The sequence below is a fragment of the Apis cerana genome, linkage group LG6 (genome assembly GCF_029169275.1).
Source record: "Apis cerana isolate GH-2021 linkage group LG6, AcerK_1.0, whole genome shotgun sequence".
NCBI classification, from domain to species: Eukaryota; Metazoa; Arthropoda; class Insecta; order Hymenoptera; family Apidae; genus Apis; species Apis cerana.
Genome location: NC_083857.1, coordinates 6291215 through 6304751, shown reverse-complemented (window position 1 = coordinate 6304751; position 13537 = coordinate 6291215). Strand labels below are relative to the sequence as shown.

General features: G+C 38.8%; 1 protein-coding gene across 2 annotated transcripts in view; it reads left to right on the top strand.

Moving 5' to 3' along the window:
• LOC107998319 (semaphorin-2A) overlaps positions 1 to 13537 on the top strand; it is a 515475-nt gene that overhangs the window by 134676 nt on the left and 367262 nt on the right. For both annotated transcript variants that reach the window (XM_062076129.1, XM_062076130.1), the window contains exon 2: positions 6231 to 6438. The gene's annotated coding sequence lies outside the window, so the exon portion shown is untranslated. The remainder of the gene's footprint in view (positions 1 to 6230; positions 6439 to 13537) is intronic.

The window sequence follows — 13537 nt, the reverse complement described above, 5'->3', positions numbered from 1 at the left end:
TCGAGGCATTGGCGACGATCACACAGGGTGATTGTGTTGGCAAAAATCCTGTATAAAATACAAAAGACGATTAAAATAAAGAATAAAATAGATCAATATGCTGATACGACGAACCGTGAATCATAGGAGGAAAATTATGGTGCGAAGCCATCCTAGGTGGGCGAAGCCTACCTAGAGACAATTTCACGTCCGAGGAAAAGACTCCTCGGGCGCGCGGAAGATTTATACACCGAGGGGTGAAAATTCGTGCTACACAGTTTCCGCCCAACGAATAATTGTCCAAGATTCCAGTCACGAGTCACCGGAACTGAGAGCCGTTAAGTCGGAACTAATTGAACTGTTGTTAAGGGGCAGCAGGAGGCGAACGCGAGGGCGATGTGGCTTGGGTATTATAGCGATACCCTGACCGAGAACCACCAAATCCCCGGTGATAGATCCACGCGAACAATGGCGTTTCAACGGCGGAATCGTTAATACATCCTGGTACAATTTCACGATTGATCGAAGAAGTTGATGTTAAAAAGCGATGATAATGATTGGAGGATTTTTTTTATTTTTTCTTTTTTTAATTATAATATTATTTATTTATTTAATTAAATATTTCACGGATTTAAATTTAATCGTATTCCACCGATTTGTGCAATGTTGTTATTATTTATGGAAGAGAGTATACTGATATCTTCGAAATCTAATATCATAGAACTATCTACTGTGAAGATTTATCATTTCGTATTTAACGGTTTAGATTGGCAATATCCTATTGATTATGGGAACAATCACGTGGATAGTATTGGGAACAGTATTGGGATCGAGTAATGTCAAAATTATGAGAACAAATAATGGTGGAATACTGTAGAAACTGTATTCAAGATTCTACATTGTTCGTGTAAAGTCCAAATTGAAGACATCTATGTCGTGGCACTCAATATCGAAAACTCTCCAGGGCGTGAGAGGAAACTATACCGACAATATCGGAATCGTGAGATCCAATATGGGTGTACTTGTATCCTAGAAGTTATAATCGAGAAGATCGGAACTAAGGAAGTGGATATCGAGGTCAGGAATCGTGAAAACTGACAATCATATGTGATAATTGACACATTAATTAAACAAGGCGTTGCTAAAAGACTTTCAGACTCGTAAGAATTAAATGTCGATATTTCAGAAAATTCAAATTTCACATCGATATGAATTAATTTGCAAGAAAGCGAACAAAGGCATTTCTTTCTTTCTTCATTCCCAGTTTTATCCTCATCCATGATTTTTTTAAATATATCGTAGAAATCGATCATCTTTTGTCCATCTTCTTCTTCTCACGAAAATGTCGAGTTAATTTCCACGCTACGTAATCGCTGATAGAACCATATTCGTTGATAACGAAATCAATCGTAATCTTCAAACAGAACGCGCATGTAATATCGTTATATTCGAAAGAAGGATGATTGCGTACAGTTCTTTGAGATTATATTTACCCTTGATACGTCTCTCCACTCTTCCCCTCTTTTTGTGTTGAATCAAGCAACTCATTACTTTACATTGTGGGACCCGTCGACAATGGCGGCCTCTCCTCTTATACCGCGCCATTCATAAAGCGAAAAGACCCGCTCTATTGCGAGAAGAAACCGATGAATGGGGTATTCGTCGTACTTATACGACCTTCCACTCGATCTTCGAATCCACATTCGATCATTCATACTCTTGGATATTTTCTTTATCGAGACCGTTCTCATACCGTCTCTTTCGCGTTATATCGATTTCATTTCGGAGCAATTATTACCGCGCTCAATGGATTTTGAATAGAAGCGAATTCGATTTATAATGAACGGAAATTTTTTGCTTAGCTTAATGGATTAATATCGAAACGTCTCGAGTGAGATTAAATGTCGCGTGATTTTGTTTAATCGCAATAGAAGTATTCTACTCGTTGAATATTTAATTTTCGCCATTTTTTTATACATGGAAGATTTTATTTTTAATAATTTTTCACAGTTTTAACACGGCGGTATTTCATAATTTTTCTTAACGAGAATTTCATTTTATCAAATGTTATTTTGATAAATAAGAAAATATTTTTCGAATATGATAATTAAAACCAAATCCATAACTTCCCAATTTCTAAAAAATAATAAATATCTCGATATTCTTGTCCTGTTTAATCATCGAGGCAAAGATATTTCAAAACACCGCCATCTCGAAACATTACATTGTTAGAAATTCGAAATCCTCTCTCTCTCGCAAAATAATCTCGCGAGTCGACCAGACTTCATTCAATCGAAGGCCGTTTTGGCAGCGAAAATTCGCAGAGCGGAAAAGCTGGAGGAACGGGCGATAAGAGAACTCGGTAGCCCTCTGCCTCCTCAACCCCAGCGACAGTTTTGTTTCGTCGGCAGACACTGAAGGAAAGGAAAAATTTCACAGTGAAATCCTGGACGTCCGTTACGTTGTTTACCTCTTTACCTCCGCCCAACATTTCCCCTTCCTCCCACGTGTCCGCGTATCCAGACATAATATTGTCGGTAAACGGTGGCATATTATTTTCGAAGGGCGCGAGAAAACGGGGGGAAAGGAATGAAATGAAAATAAAGCATGGACAAACGAGCGGGCCCCTTTCGTTTTTTAACGAGCAACCACCACCCTTCCAAGAAGGAGGGGAAGGAAGGAGTTGCGCCACGGAAACAAAAGAAATTCAGAGGCTTCCCTCCGCGGCTGCTCACCGCCGTCACGCGGAAGCTGTGAAGTACACGGGCACTCTCGGTAAATGTGCTCGAGCAAGGCCTTCGAATGTCTCGAGACGTGGCGCGAAGAATAAGAAACAGCCGAGCTGAGCGTGAAATTCGAGAGCAGCGAGGGAGTGTAACGTTCCTCCATTGTTGGACGGTGAGCTCATAATTTGTATAACGGCGGTGCACGGCTTCGTGATTTTCCATTTCAATTCCTTCGGACGAGAACTCGTCGCACTCTCGCCCCTTTTCTTCCCCTTTGTTCATCGCGAATCAAAGAATCGACTCGAGTACCAGTTTGCTGAAACACGAAATCACGATCTGAATTATTGGACACGCGTCGAGAGAGATTTCGTTCCATCTCTTCTTATAAATAAATAAATAAATAATTCATAATAATGACTCGACGCGAAACGAAACGCGCGTTTCTCCTATCGCCAGATTTTTAAAAAAGAAGAAGAAAAAGAACGATATCGCTTCGAATTTCCCGATGATCCCCGCGTCACGCCAAGGGGAGACTAATTGCCGGTAATTAGAAGTAAACGAGGAGTGGGGGGGAGGGAGGAGGGGAGCGACAGCTCGCGTCATTAAGTCAGAAATCGGTGGCTCCGTGTATAATTTACACGGACGATGTTGTGTAGTTACGGTAGTGGCGGGAGTAGCGGGGAGTACACCCGCCCCCGCGCGGTAGGGTGGCGCGCAGAAAATTGTTTTCTGTGCCGGAAAGCACGCGAATAGGGGAAGGGGGCGAGACGTCGTTGTAGCTCTCTTAAAAAGGAAGTCAGACACACGTGAGGAGAACTCACGTTGGAAGGGAGTCGAGGAGGGGGGAAAGAGAGAGAGAAAAAAAGAAGACACTGTACACTCCCCCGTCGGCGACGCACACGTTCACGCAGACGAACGCGTGTGTCGAAAAAAGAAAGGGCGTTGTCGACCGTCTAGCGGGGCGTCTCGTCCCATTGTCCATGCACGCGGATGGGTTGGCTCTTTACTGAAATGCAAGCCGAGTTTTTTTTCTTTCTTTCTTTTTTTTTCGAGGGGTGGAAGCCTGGTAGAACTCGATTGGCGGGACGGAGAGGGAGAACGGACGAGTCTCGTGCGTGAGAGAGAGAGAGAGGGAAACGAGGAGAGGGGTGGCAGCATCGCGACCCCCGACGCGACTCTTCGATTCGAGACAGGCGAGAAACAGGCAGGCTGGCTGTGCGTAGGTATTTTCCACCCCCTGAGGACCCGCGACGCTCTCTCCTCCTTTCCGATTGTTACCTACACCCAGGTTGCTTGCACTGTTTTAACGTTATTCGAGACAGGTCCCTTTGTCTACCGATACGTTGCGCCTTCGGCGGAATACTGGCCGAAGGGTTCGCACAGAAAGAGGGTGGAGGGATGTAGACGACGAAAGGGATGTAGAACGCCGTCATTAATTCTACACGTTGCTTTTCTCCTCTCTTTTTTCCCCCTCCCCCACTCTTCCTTCTTCTTTTTTTTTTCGCCGCTTCTTCCTCGCGGATCGCGTCGCTGATCGTCGCTCGATCGTGAATTTTTCATTAAATTAACGCGGCCTGTCGATTCTTTTGGCAGACAGATTTCGGACTGGTGATCGTGCCCCCTCTTGTTCTCCTCCCCGGATAAAAAGTTAGTTCTTCGCGACGAGAAACGAGAGAGAGGAAGGGACATCTCTCGCGCGTTTAAGTATTCATTATTTTGGAGCGTTTCAGACGGACGCGTGTGCTCGCACGTACAGTTTTAATGGCGTGAGCACGAGGGCGGCAGACAGGGCAGAGGTTCCCAAACCGGTCGCGCAGAGAAACTTTCTCGCGAGGGTGTGTGTGCTCTTTTGACGGCGAGAAAAAAAGAGAAATATCGTCTGGCCTCGTAATCGAGACGTTAATTGTTCATTGTTATTTTAGAGATGGAATTTTTAATGTAAGGAAGGATAATGAGAATCGTTTTAATAGAATAGAGGTTATCTCTCTGTGGGAGGACATATTCTGTATTGTTAATAACTGGTTTTCGTTGGATACGATTGGAAAGCTTTGGATATTTTTATATTTGATTTCTTCTGTATCCCCATGATCGTATAAATATCGTGAATTATCGATATCTATAAAATCATCAAAACAGCATGCTTTTGTATATTATCATCCAATTGGAAATAATTCTTCCTATAATCTCTGGAACCGTTCCACCACAGGTTTCGTTTAAATCGAAACATTTTTCTATCAAATGTAATCGAGATTATCGTAAAATATATTCATATTTTATCGTATTCAAAAATTTATATATATTATAAAGTTAATCAAAAGAATTATTTCAATTATTATCAGATTAACGTCTCTTCTTTTATTATTTCTATTCTATTACTTTAATTATTTAATTTGTATCGATTACAGAAACATCAAAAACAAACATTTATCCCGTCCAATTTATCCACCTCGTTACATATGATAAAAATATCATAACTTCCAGCAGTCCATTTTTTTTAAAATTCAATCCACCTAACTTTTTACGAAAATAAACAAAGTTGCCGCGTTACGTGGTCCACCCCACGTAATTCTCGTCTATCCCTTTATCCTAGCGTCTGTCCCTTTCCCTCACGAAATCGATTCACTGGGGGGAGGGCATGCGAACTCATGAAAAAAGACAATGGATAGTGTCAAAGCGTAGTCGCCCACGGTAATATACTTAACTACTTCCCTCGTCCATCCCTTCGGCCATCCTCTTCCGCACGTTTTCTTCGTATTTCCTTATATCCTCCAACTACTCTTCACCGTCTCTGGACACGATATTTCTGTCGATTTAAGATTGTCAGAGTTATAAAGCTTTTCAAGCGTTCCCAACTTTTACTCGAATTTGCCCTCCTTCTCCCGATCCCCCTCCACCTCGCAACACGTCGAAGAAGTAATTCTCGTGGCCAAAGTTTCGATTCGACTCGCTCATAAATGGTTGATAACGCGTATGCACTTCGAGCACCTGTGAAAAAAGTTGTGGTTAGCTTTATGCAAAAAGTTGTTGTGAAATTGTTATTTGCGTAGTTTACACGGAACGATTCTCTTTCTCTTTTAATATGGATGAATGTACGTGTCGTGAACTTTTCTAAGAAATGACATAGGATTTTTTTCAAATGTCCAATTTTTCTTTTAGCCAGCTCAGCACGAGTATCATCATTAATATGCATATTTGTATTTCGTTATTCTTCATACTTATAGAAATATTGACTTCTCTTCGATTCTTGTCCCATTGAATGTGTAGTAAGAGATATATAATCTGATTGGAATTTATTTTAAAATTGTTTAATCGATTTGTATTCTCGTCTTTAATATATTTTTTTGGAAGATGTAAAGTTTAAAATTCACGTTAATACGACGAATGATATTTTAAAACTTATAATCTAACTTACGAACTTCATTTTTCAATTAGATTCAGTGATCCGTTTACCTTTTCCTTTTAATTGCTTCCTTTTAATTCGTTGTAATGGAATCTTCAGATATTCTTATCTTATCTTATTTGCAGAAATGATAACCCTGGACCGAGGTCGCCGGTCGGAAGTCAGGAAGATGCAACTCGGTTATAAGAGTGTTCTGTGACAGCAATTACCGTGACATGAAGTGAAGGAACGGGCCGTTTAAAGAGACTGTGTAAAATCCTGGAAGGCCACCGCAAAGAAGCAAGATTTCGAAATTTGTCCGCGTGGTCGACCCGAGTAGTGCAACTGTTTACGGTGAGTGAAGTTTTAAATTTTTTAAAGACGCGTGCTACCCTCTTAACGATAATTGGCTCTTAAGGAAGATTCTATCGCAACACTAATGATCCCCGAATTAACGAAATATCGGTTATGTTTATGGTAATACTTGGTTATAGTAAAAAATAATCACAGCAACGAGATATAACGTTCATATTTCTCGAAATATTTATCTCGTTCTCGAATAAATCACGCAGGCGTATAAATTATTCCAATTATTATTTAAACGAGAAGCATAATATTTTGGTAGAAACAGATATCAAATGCTCTGATAAAGTGACGATAAAAAATCGTACATTTTGGGAATTGTCGATTAAAGCTTCAATTTTAAAAAAATGGATAGTTTGCACACGAAAGATTTTTTTTAAACGATTTTAGAAGCGGTTTGAATATATTTCTTCAACTTTCTTAGAAAATATCATAATCGTTACTCTACTATCTACCAACGGAAAAGTGATTCTCGAAGAAATTTAATTCAAACACATTAAAGTTAGAAGGTTGAAAAGTAACTTTATCTCTCGATATGATAAGTTCGCAGAAAGTTTCATGGCGCGCGTCACCTTTATTTCCGGAGAAATTGAACAAATTCGGACCTTCATTCGATATCGAAGATTTCATCGGAAAACCAAAAAAAAAAAAAGAAAGGGAAAAAAGTGAAAAAAAGCTCGTGCTTTTTCATTCATACCCGGACGACTGCGTTTACGTTACGTTTATCGATGATCGATTTTTCAATTTCCCACATTCTTCGTCCCATTGTGACCACAGTCTCGCCGTTTATTCCTGTATCAAGCCGGAATGAATATCGACGTCCCCTCCCCCCACTATCCTTTGCAATTGATTCCCACCGAGCCAGCTTTTAATATCGGCGACCATGAATAATTTCTAGGCAACATTCGTATTCCGATGCTCATGGCAAACATTCATCACCCCCGCCATTTGTAGTACACAGACCTGTGTGTTTATACGCGGCGAAAGTTGACGATCAACGAGATACGAAACGAAACGAATCCCATCGGCGAGCTATGCTGGGCGCACCATCCTGGGGAATATTGTAAACCGATACAATAACGTTATGGAAACGTTCACTCGAAGAGGAGAGAGAAAAATTGTGCATCTTTGATTTTCGATCCCCCTTCTCCTCTTAATTTCGTTAATTCGACGTTTCGCTTCGATTTATGGTTCATACGGTTTCGTATGGAACGTCCTGTGGAAATTTATAATGGTTTATAAATATAATTCAGTAATTTGTTTCGATTTCGAAGTTTCAATTTTGAAATTGAAAAAAATAAATCGGTAGGATCGATTGTTCAATTGGATAATTTATTTCGCGAAATACTAACGCTAATTAATCGATGATGAATAATATAATCCCGATGGAAATTTGTTATTTCTTTGTCAAATAATAATTTGAAATAAATTTTAAATAAATTTCGTCCGTGTCTGTCGCACGCTTTAAAGAATGGAAAGAAGAGTAGAAACCCGTTGAGAGTGGAGAACCCGTTAATTATATTAACTTCTTCATATTCTTCATTCTCTTTTCCGCAACGTTTTGTCGTTAAATAAACCTTTACAACGAGAGATCTTGCATCCTGCGTCCAAGTTTCTTTTCCATCTTGTACATATATTCGTTTAAATTGATCCTAGTCGATTTATTCGAACTAGTTCTCGGATCTTGAGCGTTAAGAACACCGCGCTTCTTTATTACGAAAGATATTCAAAAGAGATCCTCGAAAACGAGCATTCACCAAGTCCCGATGAAATAAATAATATAAATATACCCCTCGGTGATGATCGAGGGCAAGGGTGGTTTCTTTTTTCTTCTTTTTTTTTTTTCACACTCTCCGCCTCCCAGACACGGATGTGTTGCGCGTACTCGACGGAATGCATATATGAAACGTCAAATGCACTCGGCACGGTCCATCAAAATGCAAATATCTTTTATCCGCGCCCGGTAATGTATGCGCCCGTGGAGAATCAGTATTCAGGCCGAGTACGGCCGATCCGCCCCTACGGTATCGAAACCGGTATGCCTGTGTGCACCGAGTGGAAGCGTGCGGATACACACTCACACACACGCCGCAGGGTTAGCATTGGGGGCGAAGTAACCCCTCCGTAAAGACCACGAGCCACCCTCTTGGCCAAATCTTTATTTTACGACCGATCCACCCGATCGATGGCCCCCTTCTTTCTCGATGACAACCGGATCTCTCTCTCTCTCTCTTTCGTTCCGTGACCAATTTTAATTGATACCACCTCCTCGACGAGTCTCGAAAGTGTGTGTGGATCCTCCGAAAAACGAATTCCTCCGATTGGCGACGGCCAATCGGTTATAAATCATGGAACGAGCACAGGTCTCTACAGGAGGGATCCCTTCTTTCGTTTCAATTTACGTCTTTCTCTCTCTCTTTCTTTTTCCTCTTTCGTTTTTACACGATGTGCGAGACATGAGTGCCGTTGTTAAATCGATCGATCTCGTTTCTTCTTCTTTTTTTTTTTTTTTTTGGAAGGAATTTATCGGTTTCCTATAAATTTCTCTTGCGAACCGGTTTTGATTAAAATTAACCCATTTACTTGTATATATATAACGTCATAGATTTTAGATGTGGTTTCGATTTGTATATTCTATGTGTATTGGAATCGAAACGAAACTATTTTGTAATCTGTTAGGCGGTGTTGTTAAATCCCTGAATGGAAACGTATTATGCTAAGATATAATCTGAAACGTGAGTATACATATCGAGAAATTTATTTAATAAATCACGTTGGCACACGTTTGGAAATTAAATCAATAATGTTATGTACAATTTTCTCCTCACTGATATGTTATATACTTAGAACCTTTACAATACCTATGTTTTGACACAAGTTTCTCCAGCTGTTCCGAAAACCCGGGACAGGATGTTGGAAAAAGCTAAAATCCAGCCCGGAGTCTCCAACTTCTCGACTCTCCCTCATGCCCCCCCTCACTCCCCCTTGAAATTTCATTTCCGTTCCCGCTCGTGGAATAGTTGGTGCGTCGTTTATCGCGTTATACACGCCCCGATATTACTTCCATCGTTTCACCGATTTTTATATTTTCGAATTGATGAATATTAAAGCCTGCGGTTTTAATCTCTTCCCCGTCCACTCAATGGAAACTATTTTTCCTGTTCGGAAAAAAAAAAAAATATCCTGTCCTCCAGCCGCGCGATAAAACTTTTTTTTTACGAAACGATTTCGAAATCTGAATTTTCAGTGAATCTCACATTTATCGGTATCGATTAGGTTTATGTTCGAAACGCTTATTCTGTTTCACTGTGTGAATGGAAATATATCGATGTATAGGCGAATATCGGGCACATATCTAATTTATCGAACAGCATTAATCATTTATGTAAATATCTATAATAGGACTTTTAATCTTTGCTCCCCTCTCTTTAAATTTGATATATTCGATTTTTTCGTTTTTGTAGCATTGAGAGTAGCACAGTTTATCGCAATGTATGTGTAAAATGATTATGTACAAAGTCTAGGGTGAGAGGTCGTAAATTTTGAAATTGAAGTAAATGAAATATAAAATTGAAAAAATTTATATTGGTATACAAATCAGCAAATGTAAAATTTTAAACACCCGAGAAAAAAAGAAAAGAAGGTATCGATGAATTAAATTCAGAGACAACATTTTAAATTAATATGAATCATAAGATAAATTGAATTACAGTGAATTCATTTCAATTGCGTATCTCTTAATATTATCATTCTAATAGAATGGAAATAAAAAGTTTATACATTAGTTAATTAAATATTTTATTTTCTTTAATAATATTTTTATACGATTACAAGAATTGTGCAAATATTTTTGTATTCACTGTAACGAACAAGTTTATTTAAAAAATTTTTTTTATGTACCATGACTATATTGTCATTATGATACAAAAATTATTATTCGAGGAATTTTCGTTTAAAAAATCGTCGCATTTTTAATTAAGCATCGTCTCTCGTTTTCGCACAGTTTCAGCATCTTTCCGAAACTCGTTTAATTTCGGGCTTCCCTAACATGTTTCGCCTATGTCGCGTAGCTATTGGTTTTTAGGTCGAACAACACGGCGTTTTTATTCGGATTAAAAGGGGTTGATGCTTCTAAAAGGGGTGGTTTTCAAGCTATGCTCGTTGAAATGTTTGTTCCTTCTTGTTCCGCACACAATTTCTCCTTGTTGTTTGCTGACACAGTTTTTAGCGACTCTATGGATATGTAGCGTTGCTTTCCTTCACAATGAACGTGTCTACTGTTTTGCGCACTACTAATATTTAATTCCATATGATTTTCATAATTCATTCATAATTTTAAGAAGAAGGATTTTAAACAGTTTTTGGAACTGTTTCATACTTATTTCATATTTCACTATTTTCCATCGATATTTAATTTTTAAACAATTTCCACTCGATATAATTCTTGAATACTTGATGGAAAATAGATAATTTTTAATCGAAAATGGAGTATAATAAGATTAATTAAATATAAATATAGTAGAGATCTCATTATATTCGACAAGTTGAATGAAAAATTCGCATAAAAATAAACGAAATCGAGAGATTCCGACGAAATTCGATTCAGAGGAAAAATTATATCGAAAAAAAAAAATTGAATCGTTCAACCGAAGTAAAATTAAATCGTCAATTTCAATTTTTAAACTACCTATCTCGATATATTTTTTAATTACATTTTATCGCATTTTTAACTTCGCGGCATATCTAATTCCTCGTATCGTTGATGAATCGATCGGACAATGCCAATTCTAATTTACATCTCGTATTAACAACACACTTATTTTTCCACCCCCTCGTAATTTTCTTTCGTAACTCGATTCGTCTCTTCCATCCTCCGTTCGAAGGAAGAAAGAGAAAAGGAAAAAGAAAGAAAAAACTGGATTATTAAATTCAACAAAATAGACCTCTCGAAGGATTTTCAAGGGTGCTTGACGTCCCTTATAGCCTAGCCCCTTTTTCCACAGAGATCTCGAGAACCAAGCCCCCGGGTCCCTCACGAAAACGGACGTTTAGAAAAACGAACGATTTTATCGCGAGGCGAATTGAATCGAGATCGTTGGATGACGAGATCGAGAGGGTGGTGGTGGAAAGTGAACAAGAAGGGGAGGAGGAGGAAGAGGAGGAGGAGGATACGAGAGAAATGCAACGGGCCGCATTACGCATCCCCCTTCCCTCCCCCAACCTCTTGTTACCAGTTGTAGTCGCGTGTATTTGCATACAAAAGGGCTTCCTTTACGTTTCGTAGCATTACTGTTACTTAGTATTTCCCGATCGAGTGAAGATGCTTCCTTTACGCGATACGGAAGAGCGAGGAAATATCGTTCCTCGTTCTCCTTGTCAAGATGAATTGGAAACGCTGTTGAAAGATCTATTGATCCTCGCTTCAGACACAACTTTGTATTAAATTCGAATTCTTTAGCTTCACGAGTTATTAAGTTTTACATTAATATCGAAACACTTTTCGATCGATACAGTTTTATATATAATATGATATATATATATATATAGGTTAATGCGAAAATTTTCTCTTTGATTTGATCCGAAGTTTGTAATTACGAACCGTTTCGATTAAATTTCCCTCGTTAATCGTGATCGCGATTGATAAGTTTGCCAATGATCGATTTGAAAAGTTAGTTTGATTAAGTTTCGCGCTCGATACTTATATTTTAATTATACATTTTAATAGTTTCACGATTTTCAAATTATATATAATTTTCTTTTATTTGCAACGATTCCAATGATTTTTATCTATTACGCGTCATTGCTAAATTATACTCTCGACAATTACAAAGAAGAGTGATCGAAGCGTTATAATAAATTTCAACTTCTTCTTTTAATATAAAACTCTCTTCTTGAAACTGTAATTAATAAAACTTCACACACTTTTTTAGTAATAAAAAAAAATTCTTTCGCAATATGAATAAACTTCATAATATCTTCTTAATAAATATCAAATGTTTCATCATTCGACGTTTGCGTAATTCCCTGCTGTTCGTCATTCTTCCTTCTCCTCCCTTCTTCTTTTCTCATTTAACGTAATTTGAATGATTTCTGGGCTTGTCAGATACTAAAAGATACACGTTAAGATTTTTTTTTTAAAGTTTTTCTCATTCACCACGCCGTTAACCCTGTTTGCCCGTCGTTTTAAAAATAGCGATTCCTGACCTGCCTCCGTGAAACGCGTGTCAGATAGGGAAATAAAAAGAGGAGCAGGGAAAAAGTCGCTCGCCGTGAGAATCAAGTAATTCTTTATGTATGCTTCGCGAGATATAGGTACGTTATCTCAGGTATCCTCGGTAGCTGTGCTAACAAACCCGGGTTTTCCCCGAGAAAATATATGCGCGCAATATTTACCGCGAAAAAATATTGTTGGGTGGATAAGAGGGAGAACGAGAAATAAAGTTTCGAAATGTAAAAGGTTGCCAGGAAAATTTCACTCGATCTTTAAATTATTTCACCCCGATATATTGAAGAAATTCTGGGGAGGGGAAAGCGACGTGGATGGCCAGATCTTTGATTCGAGGAATTGCAGAGATTAAAATTTGCGAAAGAGTGTAGATAGTGTTGGGCAATTTTTTCAAGATTACATTCTCGATAACTTACTGCGTTAAAATGCGTTCTTTCCATCGATGAATGATGAAAGCAATTCCATCTCTATCGAAAATATTGAAAAGCTTTTATTCCTTCCTTTTCTACTAATTTTTCCTTTCGTATACGTCTCTTCATCATCATTATCATCGTCATCCTCCCCGATTATTATCAATAAAATAACAAACCCGTAATAAAAACATAATTAGTGACGGCCGATCGGCGAGAAAGGGGATCAAATTCTCGACGAATAATAATTTCGACAACGATTTCAATTTAGATACGCTGCCGAGGAAAATTACGCTCGCTGACCGATCCTCATCCCCTTGGCTTCGATACATTCGCCCCCCGCCGCTTTAACGATGAAATCGGCCGATGAAAGCAATCGTTTCGAGGCTGCATAGAAAAGAGAGAACGCTCGCGGGAGAAAGTATTTTTCGCGTGGTGGCCACAGCCGTTGAAA